The sequence below is a fragment of the Carettochelys insculpta genome, unplaced genomic scaffold (genome assembly GCF_033958435.1).
Source record: "Carettochelys insculpta isolate YL-2023 unplaced genomic scaffold, ASM3395843v1 scaffold_0035, whole genome shotgun sequence".
Lineage (NCBI taxonomy): Eukaryota > Metazoa > Chordata > Testudines > Carettochelyidae > Carettochelys > Carettochelys insculpta.
The window spans coordinates 775,329-800,762 of record NW_027439072.1 but is presented as its reverse complement, the minus strand read 5'-3'; the positions used below and the strand labels follow the sequence as shown (position 1 = coordinate 800,762).

The 25,434-nt window shown below is 56.0% G+C and overlaps 4 non-coding genes across 4 annotated transcripts; 1 reads left to right on the top strand and 3 right to left on the bottom strand.

Annotated features, from left to right (window-relative positions):
• Positions 1-2,777: 2,777 nt before the first annotated feature.
• TRNAK-CUU (transfer RNA lysine (anticodon CUU)) lies at positions 2,778-2,850 on the bottom strand. Its single transcript has one exon. It is a non-coding gene; the product is annotated as a tRNA-Lys (tRNA).
• A 2,883-nt stretch (positions 2,851-5,733) lies between these two features.
• Positions 5,734-5,806, top strand: TRNAK-CUU (transfer RNA lysine (anticodon CUU)). Its single transcript has one exon. It is a non-coding gene; the product is annotated as a tRNA-Lys (tRNA).
• A 13,516-nt stretch (positions 5,807-19,322) lies between these two features.
• On the bottom strand, positions 19,323-19,396 carry TRNAT-AGU (transfer RNA threonine (anticodon AGU)). Its single transcript has one exon. It is a non-coding gene; the product is annotated as a tRNA-Thr (tRNA).
• A 3,438-nt stretch (positions 19,397-22,834) lies between these two features.
• On the bottom strand, positions 22,835-22,908 carry TRNAI-AAU (transfer RNA isoleucine (anticodon AAU)). Its single transcript has one exon. It is a non-coding gene; the product is annotated as a tRNA-Ile (tRNA).
• Between the last annotated feature and the right edge of the window lie 2,526 nt (positions 22,909-25,434).

Genomic DNA, 25,434 nt, shown 5'->3' with positions numbered 1-25,434 from the left:
TCCCATCAGCTCCCTACCTCACAGACAGGCCTGGCAGAGAAGGGGCCAATCCAGCTGGAGCTGCTGTGCTAACAGAGCAGCTGGAAAGGAGCAGAGCATGTCAGGAGGAGACACAAAAGCTGCAGACCCTGCCCATGGCCCTGCTCTGTACCCACCCAGCAGGGACACATGCACAGAGCTGGGGCAGGGCCCAGCCCCAGAGTAGAGAATGGTCATGGCCGGGCTGTGCTGCTCCCAGGCCAGGGCACCACAGGGCCCTGCTCACCCCAGGAAGCAGCACTGCAGGGGACAGGAGTGAGCGTAGCCCTGTTGGGCCAAACCTGCACGTCCCGTGTCCCCGGCCAGACTTCCTGGCAGGGCTGAAGTTGGGACATATGAAAAATTTCCAGGCACGTTGGGTGAGGCGGCCGAGTGGTGAAGGTGACGGACGGCTAATCCATTGTGCTCCGCAGGGCTTGAATCCCATCCTCACTGAGCCTTTATAGGCACCATCCTGCTGAGCTTTGTTGAGTTCCAGTCCTCTTGTGTGATGCTACGTCTACAACGGCTGAGCCGGCTGCCTCCCAGCTCCTGTGCTGGGCAGACTCCAAGCACAGGCCAACTCTGTGAGGCTGAGCTGAGCTCTGGCTCCCGGGGATGAGATAATTTCATTTGCCTGACAAGGGCCCAGCCCATCTCCAGTGTCAGAACAACAGTGCTACACTCACCTCAGTCCCCTGCAGCCAGAGTGCAGGGGTGCAGTGCCCCAGCCAGACAGAGTGGCAAGGTGGGGGCAGCCCTGGCTGAGCTGCAACCAGTGACATGGGCAGCTGCCTCTGAGGAAGGGCCTGTTCCCAAGGCTGAATCAGGGATTCTGGTCTCTCCCAGCTCCTGGGCTGGGCAGTGCACAGCTGGGAAAAGAGCAGATACTTGCCAGAGAGGAATGAATGTTTCTCTGCCCCAACTGCAATAGGTTCTTCCACAGCACCAGCTAGAGGCCCTGAGGCAGGTCTCCATTCAACTGTGCCACCCTGGGCAAGCCCTGAGTTCTTCTGTGCTTCTCAGCAGCTGGGGAATGCCCCTTTGGGACACTTCTCCTACCCCACAGCTAAAAGGAGCCCCACTGTTAAGAGGCCCCACTTGGGGATCGCCCAATTTTCTACCACCTTGCGATGCTGGCCTCAGCATGCCTGCTGCTTTGGGGGTGTGTTTGGTGGAGGGGAGAAGCCCAGCGGGTTGGGGGGGGGCTCTTTATGGAAGTCCTCTGGCCACATGTAGTTATGGTCCTCCCATCTTCTTAAGCTGTCCTGAGGTGCTCTGTGGCGTTAGAGCCATCCCATGGATGTGTCAGTACCAGCAGCTGCACCTCCAGGTGCCCGAAGGAGGACAGGTGAGCTGGGCTGCTGCCTGTAGCCATCAGCAAGACTGGGTCCATGTCTGAGAGTCCCTGTGGGAGTACTTTAATTGGGGGGGCTCAACTGAGCACCACAAAGGGTAACCCATTGCCCCCCATGCACACTCCCACCACTACGTGCAAACTGTACCCACCACTCACTGACTGCCCCCATCACCCACACACCAGCCCCACCACACACACAGACACACATTGCCTGCACCACCTGCTCACCGGACCCACACATAACACATTGGGGGGGGGTGTGAAAAATGAAACTGCTTCCTTGTTAAACAACCTAAAAGCTCACATCTGAGCATGGAACATAACAACCACCAGCATAACTAACTATGTACAAAGGGGGGGGGGGATAACTATATACACTAACTATTTACATGGGAGGCCATGGGGCACATGGGACTTTCTGAGGGTGAGGGTGCTGGTGGCTGTGGCCTTCTCCATGTGCTGCGGTGTGCCCGGGCCCTGGCATGTGGGGGTCATGCCCTGGGGGCGTGTGCCCTGTGGGGTTCATGCCTGACAGTCCACTGCCATGGTCTGGGAATGACCACTGGGCAGATGTCTGGCTGGAGCTGTAGGAGGGGACGTCCAGCACGCGCTCAACCTCCTCGCTGGATCACTTGGATGGTGGGGCGGATGGTCCCCGCTGTGGGGCTGGGCTCTGGTCCAGACTCAGACTTCATATCCTGCTGGGGCTCCTCAGCCATGGCGTCAAGGAAGGCCAGGGGACAGGAGGTGTCCCTGGGGCCCAGGGTGGCTATGAGCTCCCGGTAATAGGGGCAAGTGTTGGGGACAGCCCCCAGACCAGATGGCCGAGTCCTGCACCCAGGCATAACCCTGCTACAACTCCTTGACCTTACTCTTGATATGGTGAGGCATGTGGGCAGGGTGACCACAGGTGGTCAGGCCCTTGGCCAGCTGGGTGAACACTTCTGCATTCCATTGTTTGCTTCCCATGACGTGGAGCACCTCCTCCTCACTCCAGAGGACACAGAGGTCAGAGTCAGTGCAGGAAGGGCCCCACTCCCTGTTCCAATGGCTGGAGGCCTGAGAGCCATGGGATGGCCTGGTGGGGGAGCCCTGGAGGCACTCAGGGGGCTGGCTGACATCTGGTCTCTGGAGGAGCACCTCATGGTATGGCTGCTGCCTGCATGGTCTCAGCTTCCTGATTCAGGGTTTCCAGGTCCTTGCAGCTTTAAGAGCTGATTCCTGCCATGGCAGACCCCACTACTTCCAAGTAGAGGGCTGCAGAATGTCAACCCCAATCCTCCTTGTACTGTCTTTGTTTGTACTAGAGCCAAGGAGAAGAACACACATTTCTTGCCAGAGGCCGGGACAACAGTGAAAACTGTTTGTTAGGCTGAGAACAGTAGTGCAAGAACAGATGTGCCCAGCATAGGGCTTGAACCCATGACCCTAAGATTAAGAGTCTCATGCTCTGCCAACTGAGCTAGCCGGGCCACAAACAAAACACTCCATACAGCCTATCACAGAGTAGAACGAGTCAAATGTGCCTGTCAGCTGGGCAAAAGTCAAACGTGCTCACAAGGGCCGGACTCCAGTCTTTGTTATCTGGGCTGCAGGAGGTGAGATGCAAAGAAAACAGGCTGTTGGAGTGAATCTTGGCCAAGCCTCTCACTGGTGCTGCTACATCTCCCGAACACCTCACACACCTACGGCAATTTCTGCACAACAAATGAATGCTGACACCATTGATCTCAGCGCAGAGCCGGTGCAGTCAGTAGAACACGTGTCTTTTTCATAAAGAGTGAACACACATTTGCAGAGAGTTTTCTGTGGTAAATTGCCTGTCAGTGACTCTCCAGAGAAAGGGAAATAGAAATAGAAATTAGTGGTCACAGACTGTTGTGCTTCACAACTATGAGCTCTGGGAGTGGAAAGGAGGACCCTGATTCATTCATTCATTCATCCAATGGGGAGGGCAGCACCTTAACCGAATGTTTTCCCTGCCTTCAATTTGCTCAGCATCAGCTGGATCAGGCTCTGACCTGCCCCAGGTGAACGTCAGTCGTCCAGCTCAGTTAGTCAAGAGGGAAGGAGAACGGGACAAAGAGGCTCCTTCTCATGCTCATTTTCCTCACCCTGGTTCCTCTCCAGCCTCATGGGCAGAGCTGAGGAAGGAGACTCCCTTTGGGGAAGCCCCGGGGGTGTCTGAGATGGCCCCAGCCCTGCAGCCTGTCCCACATGGCTGGTGTCAGGGACTCTCTATGAGGTCATCACCTTCCAAGGTCTTTTAACCAATCGGCTGAGGTGCTGTAAAAGGCCCTTGTGATGTCACTCCCACACCTGCCCCTGGCCAGCAGGGCTCATGTCCTGCCCCTGGCAGCCGCTTCGCATGGCTGAGCTGCTACCCCTGTGTCACCCCCACTCTCTCAGGGACATTCTGGGGCTCTAGCCGGCTGCTCATGGGAACAGCAGAGGCTGCTCTGTGCCACAGGCTCTTTGCAGAGATCATCTCATCTGACGCCCCTGCAGATCACAGGGCTCCTGTATGGTGCAGTCGGGAGTGTGGCACCAAAGCGCACACCAGACAGGCACTTGGTCTGCACTGGGAGGCGCCCAGGGTTGGGCGTTTTTCCATTCTACAGACTTGTTTTCTTACACACGCCCAAACAGGCTTTTATACATATGAACATCACTGACATTTCTGTAGGTTCCGATGACATGAGACAGGTTGTGGGGGAGCTGCTCATTTCAGGGATGAAAAGTGGGGACCAATGTAAAAAGTTTCCTTTTTTATATTTATCCAAATTCTAAAATATCTCCAAAGATGGAGATTTTGCCCTTACCCAAGGCAATTTATTCCAGTGCTCAACTGCCCTGACAGGAAATATCTCCGAATCTCCAACCTCCCTTGCTGCAATTAAAGGGGAATTCAAGTTAACTAAAATTAAAGGGAAGGAATTTTATCATTTGTAGCTGTATTCCCAATTCAATAGATTGATTGACTGATGTTTGGTATCTATCTATCTATCTATCTATTGGTCATTACTCTGGCCAGATTAGGGATTGTAGAACTCACTGCTCAAAGAATTAAATTTAAGCTTGAGAGAGAAATAAAATTGTGCAATGTGCAGACCTGAGCACAGAGATGTTCTGCATGTGAATTATGATACAGACCCACAAGTGTGGACTTTGGGTCCTTTCCCTTCCTGTCACTGCGTTAATGTCCTCCAAACACCCCAGGGGCGTGGGGCTTTCTCTAGCCCTGGGCGCCTTCCAATGCAGACCAAGTGCCTGTCTGGTGTGCGCTTTGGTGCCACACTCCCGACTGCACCATACAGGAGACCTGTGATCTGCAGGGGCGTCAGATGAGATGATCTCTGCAAAGAGCCTGTGGCACAGAGCAGCCTCTGCTGTTCCCATGAGCAGCCGGCTAGAGCCCCAGAATGTCCCTGAGAGAGTGGGGGTGACACAGGGGTAGCAGCTCAGCCATGCAAAGGGGCTGCCAGGGGCAGGACATGAGCCCTGCTGGCCAGGGGTAGGTGTGGGAGTGACATCACAAGGGCCTTTTACAGCACCTCAGCCGATTGGTTAAAAGAAGTTGGAAGGTGATGACCTCATAGAGGGTCCCTGACACCAGCCATGTGGGACAGGCTGCAGGGCTGGGGCCATCTCAGACACCCCCGGGGCTTCCCCACAGGGAGTCTCCTTCCTCCGCTCTGCCCATGAGGCTGGAGAGGAACCAGGGTGAGGAAAATGAGCATGAGAAGGAGCCTCTTTGTCCCGTTCTCCTTCCCTCTTGACTAACTGCGCGGGACGACCGACGTTCACCTGGGGCAGGTCAGAGCCTGACCCAGCTGATGCTGAGCAAATTGAAGGCAGGGAAAACACTCGGTTAAGGTGCTGCCCTCCCCAGTGGAACTGAAGAGTGAATGAATCAGGGTCCTGCTTTCTCGACCCATTGCCCATTGTTGTGAAGCACAACAGTCTGTGAGCCACGAATGCCCCTTGCTCTGGAGAGTCACTAACAGGCAATTTCCCACAGAAAACTCTCTGCAAATGCGTGTTCAGTCTTTATGAAAAAGACACGTGTTCTACTGACTGCACCGGCTCTGCGCTGAGATCAATGGTGTCAGCATTCATTTGTTGTGCAGAAATTGCCCTAGGTGTGTGAGGTGTTCGGGAGATGTAGCAGCACCAGTGAGAAGCTTGGCCAAGATTCACTCCAACAGCCTGTTTTCTTTGCATCTCACCTCCTGCAGCCCAGATAACAAAGACTGGAGTCCGGCCCTTGTGAGCACATTTCACTTTTGCCCAGCTGACAGGCACATTTGACTCTTTCTACTCTGTGATAGGCTGTATGGAGTGTTTTGTTTGTGGCCCGGCTAGCTCAGTTGGTAGAGCATGAGACCCTTAATCTCAGGGTTATGGGTTCAAGCCCCATGCTGGGTGCTTCCATTCTTGCACTACTGTTCTCAGCCTAACAAACACTTTTCACTGTTGTCCCGGCCTCTGGCAGGAAATGTGTGTTCTTCTCCTTGGCTCTAGTACAAACAAAGACAGAACAAGGAGGATTGGGGTTGACATTCTGCAGCCCTCTACTTGGAAGTTGTGGGGTCTGCCATGGCAGGAATCAGCTCTTAAAGCTGCAAGGACCTGGAAACCCTCAATCAGGAAGCTGAGACCATGCAGGCAGCAGCCATACCATGAGGTGCTCCTCCAGAGACCAGATGTCAGCCAGCCCCTGAGTGCCCCCAGGGCTCCCCCACCAGGCCATCCCATGGCTCTCAGGCCTCCAGCCATTGGAACAGGAAGTGGGGCCCGTCCTGCACTGAGTCTGAGCTCTGTGACCTCTGGAGTGAGGAGGACGTGCTCCACGTAATGGGAAGCAAACAATGGAATGCAGAAGTGTTCACCCAGCTGGCCAAGGGCCTGACCACCTGTGGTCACCCTGCCCACATGCCTCACCATATCAAGAGTAAGGTCAAGGAGTTGTAGCAGGGTTATGCCTGGGTGCAGGACTCGGCCGTCTGGTCTGGTGGCTGTCCCCAACACTTGCCCCTATTACCGGGAGCTCATAGCCACCCTGGGCCCCAGGGACACCTCCTGTCCCCTGGCCTTCCTTGACGCCATGGCTGAGGAGCCCCAGCAGGATATGAAGTCTGAGTCTGGACCAGAGCCCAGCCCCACAGCGGGGACCATCCGCCCCACCATCCAAGTGATCCAGCGAGGAGGTTGAGCGCGTGCTGGACGTCCCCTCCTACAGCTCCAGCCAGACATCTGCCCAGTGGTCATTCCCAGACCATGGCAGTGGACTGTCAGGCATGAACCCCACAGGGCACACGCCCCCAGGGCATGACCCCCACATGCCAGGGCCTGGGCACACCGCAGCACATGGAGAAGGCCACAGCCACCAGCACCCTCACCGTCAGAAAGTCCCATGTGCCCCATGGCCTCCCATGTAAATAGTTAGTGTATATAGTTATCCCCCCATTGTACATAGTTAGTTATGCTGGTGGTTGTTATGTTCCATGCTCAGATGTGAGCTTTTAGGTTGTTTAACAAGGAAGCAGTTTCATTTTTCACACCCCCCCCCCAATGTGTTATGTGTGGGTCCGGTGAGCAGGTGGTGCGGGCAATGTGTGTCTGTGTGTGTGGTGGGGCTGGTGTGTGGGTGATGGGGGCAGTCAGTGAGTGGTGGGTACAGTTTGCACGTAGTGGTGGGAGTGTGCATGGGGGGCAATGGGTTACCCTTTGTGGTGCTCAGTTGAGCCCCCCCAATTAAAGTACTCCCACAGGGACTCTCAGACATGGACCCAGTCTTGCTGATGGCTACAGGCAGCAGCCCAGCTCACCTGTCCTCCTTTGGGCACCTGGAGGTGCAGCTGCTGGTACTGACACATCCATGGAATGGCTCTAATGCCACAGAGCACCTCAGGACAGCTTAAGAAGATGGGAGGACCATAACTACATGTGGCCAGAGGCTTCTCCCCTCCACCAAACACACCCCCAAAGCAGCATGCATGCTGAGGCCAGCATCACAAGGTGGTAGAAAATTGGGCGATCCCCAAGTGGGGCCTCTTAACAGTGGGGCTCCTTTTAGCTGTGGGGTAGGAGAAGTGTCCCAAAGGGGCATTCCCCAGCTGCTGAGAAGCACAGAAGAACTCAGGGCTTGCCCAGGGTGGCACAGTTGAATGGAGACCTGCCTCAGGGCCTCTAGCTGGTGCTGTGGAAGAACCTATTGCAGTTGGGGCAGAGAAACATTCATTCCCCTCTGGCAAGTATCTGCTCTTTTCCCAGCTGTGCACTGCCCAGCCCAGGAGCTGGGAGGGACCAGAGCGCCTGATTCAGCCTTGGGAACAGGCCCTTCCTCAGAGGCAGCTGCCCATGTCACTGGTTGCAGCTCAGCCAGGGCTGCCCCCACCTTGCCACTCTGTCTGGCTAGGGCACTGAACCCCTGCACTCTGACTGAGGTGAATGCAGCACTGTTGGTCTGACACTGGAGATGGGCTGGGCCCTTGTCAGGCAAATGAAATTATCTCATCCCCGGGAGCCAGAGCTCAGCTCAGCCTCACAGAGTTGAACTGTGCTTGGAGTCTGCCCAGCACAGGAGCTGGGAGGCAGCCGGCTCAGCCGTGCTAGAAGTAGCATCACACAAGAGGACTGGAACTCAACAAAGCTCAGCAGGATGGTGCCTATAAAGGCTCAGTGAGGATGGGATTCAAACCCTGCAGAGCACAATGGATTAGCCGTCCATCACCTTCACCACTCGGCCACTTCACCCAACATACCTGGAACTTTTCCATATGTCCCAACTTCAACCCTGCCAGGAAGTCTGGCCGGGGACACAGGATGGGCAGGTTTGGCCCAACAGGGCTACGCTCACTCCTGTCCCCTGCAGTGCTGCTTCCTGGGGCGAGCAGGGCCCTGTGGTGCCCTGACCTGGGAGCAGCACAGCCCGGCCATGACCATTCTCTACTCTGGGGCTGGGCCCTGCCCCAGCTCTGTGCATGTGTCCCTGCTGGGTGGGTACAGAGCAGGGCCATGGGCAGGGTCTGCAGCTTTTGTGTCTCCTCCTGACATGCTCTGCTCCTTTCCAGCTGCTCTGTTAGCACAGCAGCTCCGGCTTTATTGCCCCCTTCTCTGCCAGGCCTGTCTGTGAGGTAGGGAGCTGCTGGGAGGCAGGTTCAGGAGCAGGCTGTGGCTGGGAGGGAACACGCGGGATAGGGCAGGGGCACTTGCCTGGCACAGTTTCGGTTGGAGGAGGGGCAAAGATAGTTCTGTGGTTCCCAGCCAGTGAAATCAGTGAGGGAAAACCCTTCAAGTACGTGCCAGGAGAGAGCTTCTGTGCAACAGCAGCAATGCATCTGCTGGACTCCCCTCCTGGACAACAGGGTCTGGTTCAACTTCTTCTGTCACATGGGTGTTGGGCTTGTCAGAGAGAGAGGCTACAGGAGAAAGAGATGAGCCCTCAGGGGCATAAGAGAAAGTGAGATGAACAGAGATGCTCCTGCTTCTGCCTGGTTTTGACCCAGGGACCTTTTGCGTGTTAGGCAAATGGGATAACCACTACATTACAGAAGCTCACCTTTCCCATTCAGTGTATCTTGCCCTCTGCTAAGCTGCATCCTCAAGCCACTGCTTCCCCTCCATATGTGGATGGGGGACCTAATAGAAATTGAGGGGAGTCCTTTACTGGCTCAGCTGCTGGAGGAGAGGGAAGCAGCTGCACTCACAACTGGGACTCTCAATAGCAGCTCTTCCAGAATTGAGGTCCCGAGTCATTATGCAAATGAGACATGCAATATTTAAGTCTGCAACTCATTTGCATTTCCCAATGGCCACATGTCCATGCCACTTCCAAAAGGGCTGGGCAGTGGAGCCACAGCCTTCCTGTGTAGATGCTCCACAGGACTTTTTGAAAGAGCTGCGGCTTTTTTGAAAAAAAACTCTCCAGTGCAGACATAGCTGTGGGGAAAAGTAGAAGAGCAGAGCCAGGCTCCAGCCTGAACATTTGCAACAGCTTATAACAAAGAAATGTGTGTGTGCATAACAGAAGCCTAGAATTTCTTTAACAACTACAGAAAATACAAATGTTTAAACACCAGCTTTATTCTCTCTCCTCACACTTGCTTAAAAAAAGGTAATTCTCAGCATGCTGAAATCTCTATCAAAAGGGCCATTTCCTTGGGCCATGGCTACACTTTTGAAAGGGAAATGCTAAGGAGGCTCAGCCATGCCACATGGAGGGACCAGGAACACAGAGCTGTTTGCAGCTCTGCCAGCATCATGGAAATCATCAACATGTACTTTGAGGATCATATCTAACAGGCACAAGGCCACATCTGGTCTATTGCCAGTGGCCACCACCAGGTGCCCTAAGCAGAGTCAGCAACAAGGCACCACTGGGAATTAAACCCAGGACCCCCTGCTTACAAGGCAATAGCTTTAAGCAGCTGGGCCATGGTGCCTGTCTCCAGTCCAGCTCTCCTGTCTGCCCTCACCTGACACCCACCAGCCCAACCTGGGCCTGCTTCGTTCTGCTGGAGTTTAGATCCTGTCAGACAGAGGAGCTGGGGAAGTTTAACTCCCAAGAGGGGGTGACTCTTTGCAGAGGTCTGTGCTAGAGAATTAGGTGGTGTCACTCAGGGGTGTAAGAAACTGTCCCCCACCTCTGGACGAAAACAGACCTACTCCAGTGCTCAGACTGTCATGGCAACCACAGGGCTTTTATGGTCCACATTGGTTGGGGAAGGTCCTTGGCCAGTGAAGACCCAGAGGACAGGTGTCCTGTGACTGCTGTACTGGGGAGACTGTGGTCAGTGCTGGAAGCTCCCTAGAAAAGGGGAACTGGCAACATCTGAAAGATTAGGTCATTAGGTCATTACAGCACATGACGCAGGTTAATCTTTGTTTTAAATGGAAATGTTTAAGGCCCTCAGCTGGCAGGATGCACTGTGCCCTCATTGCTTCTCTGGAGCTGCTTTTTCTCCCAGGACTCCCTCTCTCTGCCCTGGGCTTCCTTAGCATGTGGCCCCTGGCACTTCCCCCAGCCAGAGACTGAGCTGTGCCGGCTCATTCCTGTGGAGATTAGATTCGACTCATAGAATCCTAGAGCTGGGAAGGACCTCAGGAGGTCATCCAGTCCAGCCCTCTGCCTAAAACAGGACCAACTCCAACTAAATCATCCCAGCCAGGGCTTGCTCAAGCCAGGACTTGGAAACCTCTTGGGATGAAGATTGCACCACCTGTCTAGGTAAAGCATTTCAATATTTCACCATCCTCCTGGTGAACTAAAAGCAGCACTGCCCAAACACTGGGCTATTACTGCTACCACTTGGATTCAACGCAAGGTTGCTGCAGCCACAGTGCAGAGTACTAACCACTGTACAATCACAGCAAGCTGCAGGAGGACTGTAGGGGCCATTCAACTTTCTCTGGCTTCGCCTGTCTCTCTGAGGTGAGCCTGGAAGGCCTGGGGAGGTAATGGAGAGCAGAAAAAGCCAGTGCAGCTGTTGGGAAGGCTTGTTACCTTGGCAGATTGTTCCCGCTGTCCCCTCCTGTATGAGGTGTGTGTTGCCTTGTGGAGAACATGGGGAATCCTCTCCTCACCCACACCCAATCTGCAGCCCCTCCCTTAGCCTGGGGTGGTGACTCTGGCCTGCTCCCTGCCAGCCACTCACCCTGTTCCCCTCATCTCTTTTGTTCTCCTGCCCAGAGGGTTCAGGGGAAGGGCAACAGAAAGCAGCTCTCAACAGGCAACCTGGGGCTTGAACTCATGACTTGGGTGCTATTTGAAAAATGCTCTGGCTATCTGAGCAGGACTTCCAAAGGGGCCTTCTTGGAAAGGAGCAACAGGCAGCTACAGGGCCACTGGACTGAGATTTCCTCCCCTCCCCAACCAGCCTGGCCTCCCCTTTCAGACTTTCTCACCCATCCCCCACTGCTCGGAGCCCAGCTGGGGGTTCCCCCAACCCCGGCTGCCCCTTGCCAGCTGTCCTGGGCCCTGCAGTGAGTCCCTCAGATCCTGTCTCTCCTGCCCCTCCCCAGTGCCCTGATCCCCCTTGTCCCCTCAGACTCTGCCACCCCTCCCACTTCCCTTTTCCCCTCCTCCCTCAGCCACGAGCCCTGCCCGGGTTCCCCTCACACCTGCCACCTCTCCCCTCTGGCAGCCGGATTCCTCCTCCCTCTGCACTGCACAGTCACCAGCTGAAACCTTGGGCCCTGCCCAGGGGCTGTGTGAGAACAGAGACAACTTGTGGGTGCAGGATCCTGCCCTGTTTCCACCTGCACCATTGATGTCCCTGCAGGGGTTATGATCCCAGCAGGATAAGGAGATGTTGAGTGGGAAGCAAAGGGAAGCCACAGGAAGGCTCCCAGGGTCCCAGGCTGCTCCCAGGCAGTGCGGGTGCATCAGTTCAGCACTGGGGGTAGCTGAGGGAGAGGGGAATTACCACTGGGGGGGCAGAGCTGGGTGTGTGCTCCTGGGAGTGAGACTCTCCCTGTTACTCACTTGCGTGGGGTGTGTCTGCAGAGGCAGGTCTGGGGCAGGAGCTGGTCCCACAGACAGGGCAGAACGCAGCTCCTGTCAGCTCAGGGAATTGTGTCTGTGTTACAAATGTGCGGCAGGATCTGGTTAGCAGTGACCTGTCTGGAGAGGGCCAGGAGGCAATACACGCTGTGAATGGGATTCCCCAGTGCTCAGTGGCCCAGGACTTAATGCCGAGCCCTGGGCTGCACAGACCTGTTGGTGAATAACAAGAATCAAGGGTATCCCCTCCCTGCCTTAGTAACAGAGAGAGGGCTTTGGGGTTCCTCCCATGCTCCCCAGGCCCACTCTGCAGCCACCTCAGCTGTCCACCTGTCGGTGTTTCTTACTTTTTTCTCCAGAACGATGACAGCCGCTTCCTGCAGCTCTCTGAACTCGCCAGCACAGCCCAGAGGTGCTGCAAAGCGGGTGAGAGGCAGCCAGAAAGATTTGGCCCGGCTCCACTGGCTGCTGCTTTCCTAATCTCCACTTCCCTGGGAGGTCCATGGCCAGGGGAGCCACAGAGCCTCTGGGGCTTTTCTCCTAACTCGTTTGGGGTTTGTCAGTGACAAACAAAGGGAGGCCCCACCTGGGGAGGTTACACTGTCACCGGCTGTGCAGAGGCAGCTCCAGAGAACCACCGGGCTGGGAGGATCAGCCTCTGTTTTTGTAGCCAGAGGAGCCACCTTCCCAACAGCAGTTCCAGCTGCCTTTGCCTGAGGTCTCATCTGTGACTGGATTCTTCCCAACGCTCCTCTCCCAGCAGCCTTTGCCTTCCCCAGGAATGACTGGGATTGCCAAGGGAGGGCTCTTGGGTTCTCCAGACAGATGTAGGAAAACATCATCCAGGATGTCCAATGAGGCACGACTGGGAGTTGAATCGAGGATCTCCTATTTACGAGACAGGGGCTTTAGCCAGCTAAGCCATGGTGCCCCCGGCATTCAAGGTGTGGTTCTGGCAAAGAGGTATCTGTATTAGTCTGTGTCTTCAACCAAAAAGCCGTCCTGCGGCACTTTAAAGACAACCAAACACAATTTACCAAGTGATGAGCTTTTGTGGGGCCAACCCACTCTGGTGGGCTGCCCACAACAACCCCTTCCCATTGCCCAGCACAGACATTGTGCCCGACAGAAGCTGGAGTTGCTGCTGTTAGGATAGTGAGGATGAGAGGAACGAAAAACCCCCTTTCACTTCCTGTTCCTGCTGCGCTGCACAGGTCAGACTCCACCAATCTACCTTCCTCTCTCCCCACAAGCTCCAGTGCCAGAGTCCCACCAGCAGAGCCTGGAGTCCTCCCCGTCCTTGCTCCCGCAGCCTGACTCCCCCCCGTCACTTTCACTCTGTGCTCCCTACGTCCTCCTTTCTCCCTGTTTGCACCCCAGGGGTGGAGCAAGGAGTTGCCCAGCTCTGGGGCAGAGTTATCCCCTGTCTCTCACGGCACGGGGGATGGGCTGTGCTGCCCCAGCTGGAGCTTTTCAGAGTGATTGTTTGATGCAGTGTGACTAGAAGAAGAAGAAGATTTTGCCTTTCTGTCTCCTTCTGCCCTTCAGTCCCACTCGTGCAACTCTACACAACCCCTTTGGTTTATTGCCAGCCCAGTGCAAATCTCTGTGCCCTGGGGGTGGGGCTGACGTTACCAGCTTTCCCTGCGCGAAACCTTTGAGTAGGGCCCAGGGCTGTGACTGCGCAGTTGCAGGTCGGGGTCCACTGGGCACGTGCAGCTCCCGGTCGTGTCTGGTGCCCCCGCCCCGTGTCACGGAGGTTTGTGCTGTGTGGGGTATGTACCTGACAGTCCACTGCCATGGTCGGGGGTACCCTTGCCTGGGCAAACCCTCCTTGATGAACAGCTGCAGGTGGGTCATGGTCAGACCCATGTGGGCATCAGTGGAGAGCTACAGACCCCCCCGCCATCTGCCTTGCATGAAGACTGTGAATGCAGGGACATGAGTTGGGGATCATTGTTGGCCTCTACAGGGTATGAGTAGGATCCATGGCTCCGCACACCTTCCTGGGCGAGGCTCCTGCTTCTGGGCTGGCCGGGGGCTGGGCATCAGTGCAAAGAGCAGAGACCCACCCCATTCTGGTGCCCGGCCTCACGAGCAGAACTCTGGTTCCTTTTCTGACCACACGCCTGCTCTGCTCTCCCCTCTGCCCAGGCCTTCGTACCCTTGCTGAAGCAGGCTGCCCAGGGAAGCCCCCAGAGAGGGCTGAGCTGCAGCAAGGCGGCCGTCGTCAACATATCCAGTGAGGCTGGCTCCATCCAGAATGTCTGTGGCTGGGAAATGGTCCAAATCATCTCCTATCGCTGCAGCAAGGTACAGGGCACACCCAGCAGGGCCTGACTGCTGCCTGGGTTTGCTACTTGCACAAATCCTTGTCACTCGGTGTATTCCCCTTGTTCCCCATCCTGCTGTCATCATTCCAGCCTCCAGCACTGTGTTGGGCAGGGCCGGCAGATTTTGTCTGCCTGCAATTCACTTGGGCTTTAGATCAGAGTTCCCATCCAGTGAGGAACTTTCTGTTGTGCCTGTATCCCGCCGGAGAAATCCCCACGCTGAGATGGGCTGGGGACAGCTCAGCCCCAGTCTAGCCAGTCTCAGCTAAGGGAAGCGCCACAGAAGAGCTCTTCATCCTACCCACTCCTAGTGGGGGACATACCCCTTTTGGAGACTATCCCCAGCTCAACTCCAGGAGGCCAGATCCTAACTGTGCCGAGAAAAATATGGGAGAACCAAAAGGAGCAACAATGTCACATTCTCACTTTTCCATATCGGCCCAGATCCTGCATAACTGAGAGCAGCCTCAGCACGGCTCTCAGGTGTGCTCACCTGTCACACCTCACTGGAAGCATCTCAGGATCCATGTCTCATCAAAGTGCAGCTCCATCCACATGTCTGTGGGTTGCTGTCATCACTGAGAGCATGAGAGAGTGCAGCTCCCAGGAGCGTTCTTTTCTCACGAGTGCTTCTGATAAGCTGAGCGCTTTAGTGGTCATGGAGCAGACACCTCAAATGCTGCCCAGCTGATTAGCAGAGCACCCACAGCTGGCAGCGAGTGTTTTTTATTGGTGGTGTCCATCCGCAAATGCTTTGGTGCACATACAATTAATTCTGCACATGGAAAGATGAAATTAAAAGGAACGCTGTTCTCACCCCTTTGTCTGTCTGTCCCATCCCTCCCTTCAGGAGTGTGGGTCATTTCCTGCAGGGCTCATTCCCTCCCCCACACTCTGCTGTCTCTGCTCATGGCATCTCACCCGCAGTTCCCCCATCCCCATGTGCCCAGGCAGAGAGGTGCAGGGGATGGGATGGGTGGCTCTCAGCAAAGCCCAGGTGGTGCGTGAGGGAACTCCTTGAAGAAGTGCAGTGAGACTGGAGCATTTAAGTATCAAGAGGGTAATAACAAGACCACCTGGGGCTTTGTTTGGTAACAAACCTGCTCAGCACACAAGTGGTGGCCACCAGGCAAACAGCATTTCTGCAGCTGGCAGGATATGAATCCACACAGGGCAATCCCCCCGGTGTCTTTGTCCCTCAAACTCACCCCAAACCCCTTGCTTGCAGTGCCAGGCTTCTGCTCTCAGCCCTTGGTCCTTGCCAGAGGATTGCTGGGAATTTCTAGCACATTGGGAAGCCCAGGTCACACGTCTCATGCCACGTGGCAGTGGTGACTCTGGGTGGTGCTTGGAGCACAGTGTGCCACCCCAGGGCACTCACACTGCAATGGAGACAGGCACCTCTATGGTCAGTGCCTGTCAGCATCATGTAAAGCATCCAAATGTCCACTGTGGGTCAGGCCAAAGGTCTGTCTGGCCCAGTGTCCTGTCCTCTGGGAGGGGCAACACCACGTGTTCCTGAAGCCAGCAGGCAGGTACCACTGGGAGTTGAACAAAGGATCTCCCCTTTACTAGGCAGGTTCTTTACCAACCAGGCCATGGTGCCTGCTCTAGTTAAGCTCTGCCCTCTGCCCACACCTGACTCCTGCCAGCCCACACCAGGGCCTGCCTGGCTTCAGTGGTGTTTGGATCCTGTCAGGCAGAGGCTGGAGTAGTTTTACTCCCAAAGGGGGGTGACTCATTGCACAGCCTAGAGAACCAGGTCAGTGTCACTGTGTGAGTCAGGGCTGTAAAACCCACACCCCCTCCTGAGTAAGAGGGACACTGACCTACCCCTGGTGCAGATAGTGCGCTGCCAACCAGACAGCTTTTCCCACGGCACTGCTGGTGGTGGAGGTAGTTGGGCAGTGCAGACTCAGCACACAGGTGGCCTGTGACAGCTGCAACGGGGAGGCTGGTGCCAGCGCTGGAAGCTCCCTAGGAGTGGAAGGGTCCCTATTTTGCTTCCCCTGCTCCCTCTGAGGCCACCTGTGCTCCTCCTGCTCCCATGACACCTCTTGCTATCTCAGCTCTGCCTCTTCCCCTGAGCTCTGCCCCCAGCAGCCTGCTGCTCTCTCCTCTCCTCCCCACAGGCCTCCCCACCTGCTGCTCACGGCTCTTCCCCCCTCCCCAGGGACTGCCAGCCAACTCCCCCTGTGCAGAGACCCGCTCATCCCATCCCATCCCATGCACCTCTCTGCCCCTCTCCTGAGCTCCCATGGCCAATGCTGCTCATCACTGACCTTCCTCTGGTGCCTGCTCCTTTTGCCCCTGCATTCCACCTCCAGCAGCGACTGGGGGACCTCAGGGAAGAGGCAGGACAAGTGTGGGAAGAGGAGCAATGCAGGCAGGGACTTGCACCAGTGCTGAGTTACCTGGGCCTGTGGTGCTGCTGCACCAGCTGTGCAGGGAGGGAGCCTGGGAGGGCAGAAGGACTGGGGAGGGAAAGGGGACCAGAGAAAGCCAGTTGTGCTGCTGTAGAGGGTTGGTGCCCTTGGCAGGGTGCTGGTGCTCCTGCTCCCCCTTCCAAGGTGAGGTGTGTTGCAGTACTGGGAAGTTGGGGATCCTCACCTGGCCCAGGCCCACCCTGAAGACCCTCACTAAGCCTGGGGTGGTGACTGGCCTGCTCCCTGCCAGCCTCTCAGCCTGGTTCCTTCAGCTCTTTTGGCCTCCTGCACAGAGCAGGCAGGTGAAGGAAAAAACCTTCTAATGGCCAGCGTGGGGCTGGAACCCATGAGTGTGGTACCACCCGCTGGCCAGCTGAGCTCGCCGGCCTGTACAGAACAATTGCACAAGGAGCCTTTTTGGAAATGAGCAACAGGCAGCTGCAGGGCCACTGGAATGAGATTTCCTCCCCTCCCCCACCAGCCTGGCCTCCCCTTTCAGTCTCTGTCACCCATTCCCCACTGCTCGGAGCCCAGCTGGGGGTTCCCTCAGCCCCAGCTGCCCCTTGCCCCCTGTCCTGGGCCCCTGCAGTGTGTCCCATCAGATCCTGTCTCTCCCACCACCCCCAGTGCCCTGATCCCCTTGTCCTCTCTGACCCTGCCAACCCTCCCCCACTTCCCTTTTCCCTCCTCCCTCAGCCACAAGCCCTAACGCGGTTCCCCTCACACCTGCCACCCGTCCCCGCTGGCAGCCGGCCTCCCCCTCCCTCTGCACTGTACAGTCACTCGCTGAAACCTTGGGCCCTGCCCAGGGGCTGGGTGAGAACAGAGACAGCCTGTGGGTGCAGCACCTGCCAGGGGGGATCCTGTCCTGCACCCACCTGCACCATTCTTAGTATCATAGAATCATAGGACAACAGAGCTGGAAGAGACCTAAAAAAGCCATTAAGTCCAGCCCGCTGCTCTAAGCAGGACCAAACCCATCAGATCAGCCCAGCCAGGGCTTTGTCGAGGTGAGACTTCAACACCTCCAGGGATGGAGACTCCACTACTTCTGTGGGTCGACCATTCCAATGCGGCACCTTCCTCCGAGTGAAAAAGTTTTTCTAATGTTCAATCGGGACCTTCCCAACCACAGCTTGAGACCGTTGTTCTGTGTTCTGCCATCCGTGACCACTGTGAACAGCTGCTCTCCAGCCTCTTTGCAGCCTCCCTTCAGTAAGTTGAAGGCTGTTATCAAGTCCCCCCTCAGTCTTCTCTTCTGGAGACTAAACAGTCCCAGTTCCGTCAACCTTTCTTTGTAAGTCATATGCTCCAGCCCCCAAATTATTTTAGTCGCTCTCCACTGGACCCTCTCCAGTGTATCCACATCCTTCCTATAATTGGGGGCCCAGAACTGGACACACTACTCCAGAAGTGGCCAGTGTTGGTCCCAGCAGGATTAGGACATTTTCAGGGGGAAGTAAAGGGAAGCCAGAGGAGGGGTCCCTGGCGGCTCACAGGCTGTGCAGGTGCATCAGTTCAGCACTGGGGGCAGCTGGGGGAGGGGGAATTACCACTGGGGGGCAGAGCTGGGTGTGTGCTCCTGGGAGTGAGACTCTCCCTGTTACTCACTAGCGTGGGGTGTGTCTGCAGAGGCAGGTCTGGGGCAGGAGCTGCTCCCACAGACAGGGCAGAACATAGCTCCTGCCGGCTCAGGGAATCGTGTCTGTGTTCCAAATGTGCGGCAGGATCTGGTTAGCACTGACCTGTCTGGAGAGGGCCAGGATGCAATACACACTGTGAATGGGATTCCCTAGTGCTCAGTGGCCCAGGACTTAATGCTGAGCACTGGGCTGCAAATATCGGTTCGTAAATAACAAGAATCAAGTGCATCACCGCCCTGCCTTAGGAATAGACAAAGGGCTTTGGGGTAAAGTATGGTGCCCTGGCCTTCAGTACAAGGGCAGGAGATGGATGGCAGGAGATAAATCACTTGATCATTGTCTTCTGTTCTCCTTCTCCGGGGCACCTGGCATTGGCCACTGTCGGCAGACGGGATAGTGGGCTGGATGGACCTTTGGTCTGACGCAGTATGGCCATTCTTATGTTCTTATGCTCCTCCCATGCTGCCCAGGCCCACTCTGCAGACACCTCAGATGTCCACCTGTCAGTGTCTGTTACTTCTTCCTCCAGAAGGATGGCAGCTGCCTCCTGAAGCTCTCTGAACTCTCCAGCACAGCCCAGAGGTGCTGCAAAGCAGGTGAGAGGCAGCCAGAAAGATTTGGCCCGGCACCACTGAGTGCTGCTTTCCTAATCTCCCCTTACCTGGGAGGTCCATGACCAGGGGAGCCACAGAGCCTCTCTGGGACTTTTCTCCTAACTCGTTTGGGTTTTGTCAGTGACAAACAAATTGATGTGAGAGGAGAGTAATTGTCCCTGTCCTGCCCTGCCCCACCTGGAGAGGTTGCACTGTCACCCTCTGGGCACAGACAGCCACAGAGCTGGAAAAATCAGATTCTGTTCTTGCACCACCTTCCCAACACCAGATGCAGTTGCGTTTTTCTGAGCTCTACTCTGCACCTGAATGCTTTCCAGTGTTCCTCGACCATCAGCCTTCACCTTCCCTAGCAGTAGCTGGGATTGCCAGGGGAGGGCTCTTCAGTTCCCCTGATGGAAAATGTTGTCAAAGACTTTCCCCAAGGCACCACTGGGAGTTGAACCCAGGATCTCCTGTTTACTAGGCAAGTGCTTTAGCCAGCTAAGCCATGGTGCCCTCTTTGTTTGTAATGTGGTTCCTGACAGAGAGGTATCTGTGTTAGTCTGTGTCTTCAACCAAAAAGCCGTCCTGCAGCACTTTGAAGGTTGCCAACCCAATTTATCAAGTGACGAACGTTCATGCAGCTGAAACACTGTGATGGATGCCCACAGCAACCCCTTCCCAATGCCCAGCACAGACATTGTGCCCGACGGAAGCTGGAGTTGCCGCCGTGAGGACAGTAAGGATGACGGGAATGAAAAGACCCTTTTCACTTACTGTCTTCTCTGCAGTGTGTGGGTCAGACTCCACCAATCTACCCTCCTCTCTCCCCACCTGCCCAGTGCCAGGGTCCCACCAACACAGCCTGGAGTCCTGCCCCTCCTTTGTCTCTCAGCCTGACTCCCCCTCTCACTTTCACTCTGTGCTCCCCACTCCCTCCTTTCTCCCTGTTCACACCCCAGGGGTGGGGCGAGGAGGGCCCAGCTGTGGGGCAGAGTTATCTCCTGTCTCTCACGGAGTGGGGGATGGGCTGCGCTGCCCCAGCTGGAGCTTTTCAGGGTGAGTGTTTGATGCAGTGTAACTAGAAGAATAAGATTTTGCCTTTCTGTCTCCTTCTGCCCTTCAGTCCCACTTGTGACCCTCCACACAACCCCTTTGGTTTATTACCAGCCCAGTGCAAATCCCCTGGGGGTGGGGCTGACTTCCCAGCTTTCCCTGTGTGAAACCTTTGAGCAGGGCCAGGGGCTTGGCAGCCAATCAATGGCCTCCCCTGGGCTCTTGGCTTTTCCAGGAGATCCCACAGGCAGCCTGGGCCCAGATTCCTCTTTAAGGGACCAGCTGCCCTTTGGACCGTCCACACGACAGTCCCTCACCTGCAGGCAGTGTGGAGCTGTGTAGATAGAACTGGCATTGGGAGCCCAGCTCGAAAGTGCCCTCAGGCCAAGTCTTTCAGTGTCCTTCACCCCGAGGAGAGGCAATATCTGCCCCTTCCCCACCCGCCTGGTGCTTCGGTGTCACCTCAGTCTGATGGTGCAGGAGTGGGGGTGCACAAGGGCTTGTGCACAGGAGACAGGTGGGTGGACACCCGGCTGGTGCTCCGGGAATGGAGGTCTATGAGGATTCCCCCTGCCTTGTTGCTGGACCCCTCCTCTGCCATCCCGAGGGGTGGCTCCTTGGTTGGGCCCTGGGGTGCTGGGCTGGCCTCCGGGGTGGACTCCAGCTCCAAGACTTGCTGGGATTCCTCTGCTGCTGTTTCCAATGTACCCTGGTGGGAGCAGGTGTCCCGGGGCCCAGGATGGCCCTGAGCTCCCTGGAACAGGGGTAAGCGGTGGGGGGCAGCCCCAGACTGGCTGGCCAAGTCCCGGGTCCAGGCATAACCCTTCTGCAACTGCTTCACCTTGCAATGGACATGATCCGGCATGCGGGCAGGGTGACTCCAGGCGGCCAGGCCCTCGGCCAGTCAGGTGAATGCTTCTGCTTTCCGCTCCATGCACCCCATCACATGGAGCACGTCCTCCTCACCCCAGAGCCCCAGCAGGTCTCAGAGCTCGACCTCCAACCAGGAGGTGTCCCACCGCTTTTTGTGCCCCGCTTGGCTGCTGGGGTCCCTGGGTCCGCTCAGGGGGGCAGCCTGGGGGCACTCAGGGGGCTGGCTCAATGCCATGGTGCTGGGTGGTTGGGTCGAGGTCGGTGGAGGGCTTGCAGGGCTAGCATGTGCATGTGCTGCTGCCTGCATGCTCTCAGCTTCCTGCCACAGGAAATCCAGGTCTGTGGTGCTTAAAGGGCTGCTGCGCGCAGTAATCATAGAGCCCCGCAGGGGCTGGACAGCACATCTCAACCCCTCAGCTGATTGCTGCCATGGAGGACCCTGTTATTTCGAAGTAGGAGGATGTGGATCATCTACATGTGCCCTACTTTGACATTCAACATTGAAGTAGGGCGCGATTCCCATCTTTGGATGAGAATAGGGATTTCGACGTCTCGCCACCTAACGTCCATTTCAATGTCGAAATAGCAGACGGTGCGTAGAATCACAACACGCTATTTTGACATTTTGCCAGTGACTTTGAAGTAGCCAGCTCGTGTAGACACACTCTGAGGGTGATAGAAATATGAATTACTCCTCTCTGGAGCTGAGGACAAGAAGACACTTTTCCTGCCTAAGGTCAGGAGTTCAAAGGAGAGAGAGAAAGAGAGAGAGAGAGAGCAGAGCCTTGGCTGGGCATCTCTTTGCATCATGATTCTAGCTCGTTCCAATTGCTATTTTGAAGCAGGGGCTTCGGAACAGGCTCCATTGTTTCTAGATGCTGAATGTCAAAATAGCAGAGCAGTATTTCCAAATCCATGTTGTGTGTTACTGAGCTATATTGGAATCAGCTACTGTGGAATACTGTGCAGTGATATCCCCAGCATGTCTCCAGGGTCTCTATTCAAAACAGGCTCTCTTGTGTGTGGATGTGCCATTTGGAAACATGTTTTGTTTATTTCAGGGCTTCCTTGTGGCGTGAAGGCGTCATTGTGAACTAGATTATTTTGGAGGAATAATTCTGGAATAAACTCTTCTGAAATAACTCTGCACCTCTCTGGTCAGGGCCTGTCAGCATCATGTAAAGCACCAGAATGTCGACTGTGGCCTGTGACAGCTGCACTGGGGAGGCTGGTGCCAGTACTGGAAGCTCCTGAGGAGTGGGAGGGGATCTGGTTTGCTTGGCCTGCTCCCTCTGAGGCCACCTGTGCTCCTCCTCCCGTCTCACCTCTTCCAATCCCAGCTCTGCCTCTTTCCCTGAGCTCTGCCCCTAGCAGCCTGCTGCTCTCTCCTCTCCTCCCCACAGGCCTCTCCCCGTTCCCCAAGGACTGCCAGCCAACCCCACCTCTGCAGAGACCCCCCCACCCATCCTGTCACCTGTACCTCTCTGCCCCTCTCCTGAGCTCCCATGGGCAAAGCTGCTCATCATGGACTTCCTCCAGGGCCTGCTCCTTGTGCTTCTGCACCCCACCCCCAAGGGCCCTTCCTCTGCCTTCCCCAGCCCTCTGCCCACCAGAGCAGCAGCTGGGGGACCTGAGTGAAGAAGCAGAACTCAGGCGGGAAGAGGAGCAGGGCAGGCAGGGACTGGCACCACTGGTGAGTTAACGGGGCCTGTGGTGCTGCAGAAGCAGGTGTCCAGGGAGGGAGCCTGTGAGGCCAGAAGGCCGCTGGGGAGATGGGGAGCAGAGAAAGCCAATGGAGCTGCTGTGGGGGGCTGGTGCCCTTGGCAGACGGCTCCCGCTGCTCCTTCCTGTGGGAGGTGTGTGTTGCAGAGTTGCGGATCCTCACCTCACACAGGCCCACTCTGCAGCCCCTCCCTTAGCCTGGGGTGGTGACTGTGACTTGTTCCCTGCCAGCTTCCTTCCTTCAGCTCTTTTAGCCTCCTTCCCAGAGCAGCCACAAGAAGGAAAGTAGAAAAGACCTGCCCATGGCCAGCACGGGGCTCGAACCCACAACCTTGGCGTTATTAGCACCACGCTCTGACCAACTGAGCTAGCCGGCCAGCTGCAAAAAGTACCACAAGGGGCCTTTTTGGAAATGAGCAACAGGCAGCTGCAGGGCCACTGGACTGAGATTTCCTCCCCTCCCCCACCAGCCTGGCCTCCCCTTTCAGACTCTCTCACCCATCCCCCACTGCTCTCAGCCCAGCTTGGAGTTCCCTCAGCCCCGGCTGCCCCTTGCCAGCTGTCCTGGGCCCTGCAGTGGGTCCCTCAGATCCTGTCTCTCCCACCCCTCCCCAGTGCCCTGATCCCCTTGTCCTCTCAGACCCTGCCGACCCCCCCACTGCCCTTTTCCCCTCCTCTCCCTCAGCCACAAGCCCTGCCCGGGTTCCCCTTCACACCTGCCACCTCTCCCCCCTGGCAGCCAAACTCCCCCTCCCTCTGCACTGCACAGTCACCAGCTGAAACCTTGGGCCTGCCCAGGGGCTGTGTCAGAGCGTCTCCCACCTGCACAATTCATGTCCACTGCAGGGGGTTTGCTTCTCAGCAGGGTTAGGAAATTTTGGTGAGGAAGCAGAAGGAAGCTACAAGAGGGATCTCAGGTGTGTCAGGTCAGCACTGGGGACAGCTGGGGTGAGAGGTGAATTACCACTGGGGTGGGGGCAGAGCTGGGTGTGGCTGGGAGTGAGACGCCCCCAGTCACTCACTAGTGTGTGCACATGGTGTGCAGGGACAGGGCTGGGGGGTGTCTCTGCAGCGGCAGGTCGAGGGCAGGAGCTGCTCCCGCAGACAGGGCAGAACAGAGCTCCTGCCGACAGGGAATTGTGTCTGTGTTACAAACGTGCTGGAGGAGCTGGCTGGCACAGGCAGCCCCCAGAACCACAAAGCTGTGAGGCACAGACTCTCTTCTGGCAGCCACAGCAGCACCTTCCCCACACCAATCACAACTGCCTTTTCCCGAGCTCCAGGCTGTGACTAGATTCTTTCCAACGCTCCTTTTCCATCAGCCTTTACCTTCCCCAGCAGGGAGAGAGATTGCCAGGGGAGGTCTTCTCTGCTCCCCAGCCAGACGTAGGGAAACATTAAGAAAGACCTACAACAGGGCAGCACCGGGAGCTGAATCCATGATCTCCTGTTTATTAGTCAGGTACGTTAGCCAGCTAAGCCACCTTATTATGTCACTGCTTGCTGATAGGGAGGTGACTGTGTTAGTCTGTACCTTAAACCAAAAAAATGGTCTTGTTGCACTTTAAAGAAATGTGTCTTTGTGGGGCCAACCCACACGGCTGGACTGTCCACAACAACACCTTCCCATTCCCCAGCACAGACATTGTGCCAGAGGGAAGCTGGAGTTGCTGCCCAGAGGACATTGAGGACAGGAGGAGTTAAAATTCTCCTTTCACTTATTGTGCCCTCTGCAGTGGACAGGTCACAGTCAACCAGTCTCCCCTCCTCTCTCCCCACCTGCCCCAGTGCCAGGATCCCACAGGACACTGAGGATGGGAGGAGTTCGGGTTTTCGTGTTTTTTATGTGCCTTTTTTGTTGCAGACCCTTGGGGTGCGTTTGCAGAGGGGGCTGCCAGGGGCAGGACATGAGCCCTGCAGGGCACTGGTGGGTGTGTCTGTGACATCACAAGGGCCTTTGGAAGAACCTCAGATGATTGGTTAAAGGAGGTGGGGAGGTGGTGACCTCACAGACAGTCCAGCACAATGGCCAGGTGGGACAGGCTGCAGGGCCGGGGCCATCGCAGAGACCCCCCAGGGCTTTGCCTCAGGGAGTCTCCTTCTTCAGAGCTCTGCCCTGGCGGCTGGGGAGAGAATTCATGGTGAGGAACGTGAGCGCAAGGAGGATCCTCTTTGGCCCATTCTCCTTTCCCACGACTAACTGCGCTGGACGGCAGCGTCTGTGTGGGGAGGGTCAGAGTCTGATCCAGTTGGTGGTGGGAAAAACCGAGACAGGGAAAACACCAGGTTAAGGTTCTGCCCTCGCCAGTGCTAAATTGTCTCAGCCTTAATGTGTTGTGCCAATATTCCTGTGGGTGCATGAAGTGTTTGGGGAGCTGCAGCACCAGTGAGTGGCAAGACCAAGATTTCCTAATACTGCATCTACACACAGGAAGCTAATTTCAGATGCATCCAATGGACACACTATGGCTTATTTCAAATTAGGCTCAAGCCCCTGTCTTTGCAGCCCCTGTTTCCACACAGCTGCTGTTACTTGTAGTTGTACAAGGAGGTTTACTCATTTCAAAATAAGCCGTCCCCTGTTTATTTCTGAATTATTTCAAAGCAGCGGTTGTCTTGTGCAGAGGCTGGGATGGTTATTTTGAAATAACTTTGTTGTGTAGAACCCCCTTATAAATCCAGGGCTGTGACAGGCACAGCAGCAGCTGCTCAGAAGATAACAAGCCCTGCAGGTCAGGTTGTCACTCATCAGCACCCCAGTGAAGGGGCATTAGGAAGGGTAATGGAGTGAAGGGAATAAAGGGCAGGGATCCTCCCAGCAAAGCAAAGTGAAACCTCCTGAGCAAGACTCTCGTCTGGTCTCCAGAAGCCACTCAACTTCCTCCATGTCTTTGGACATTGCT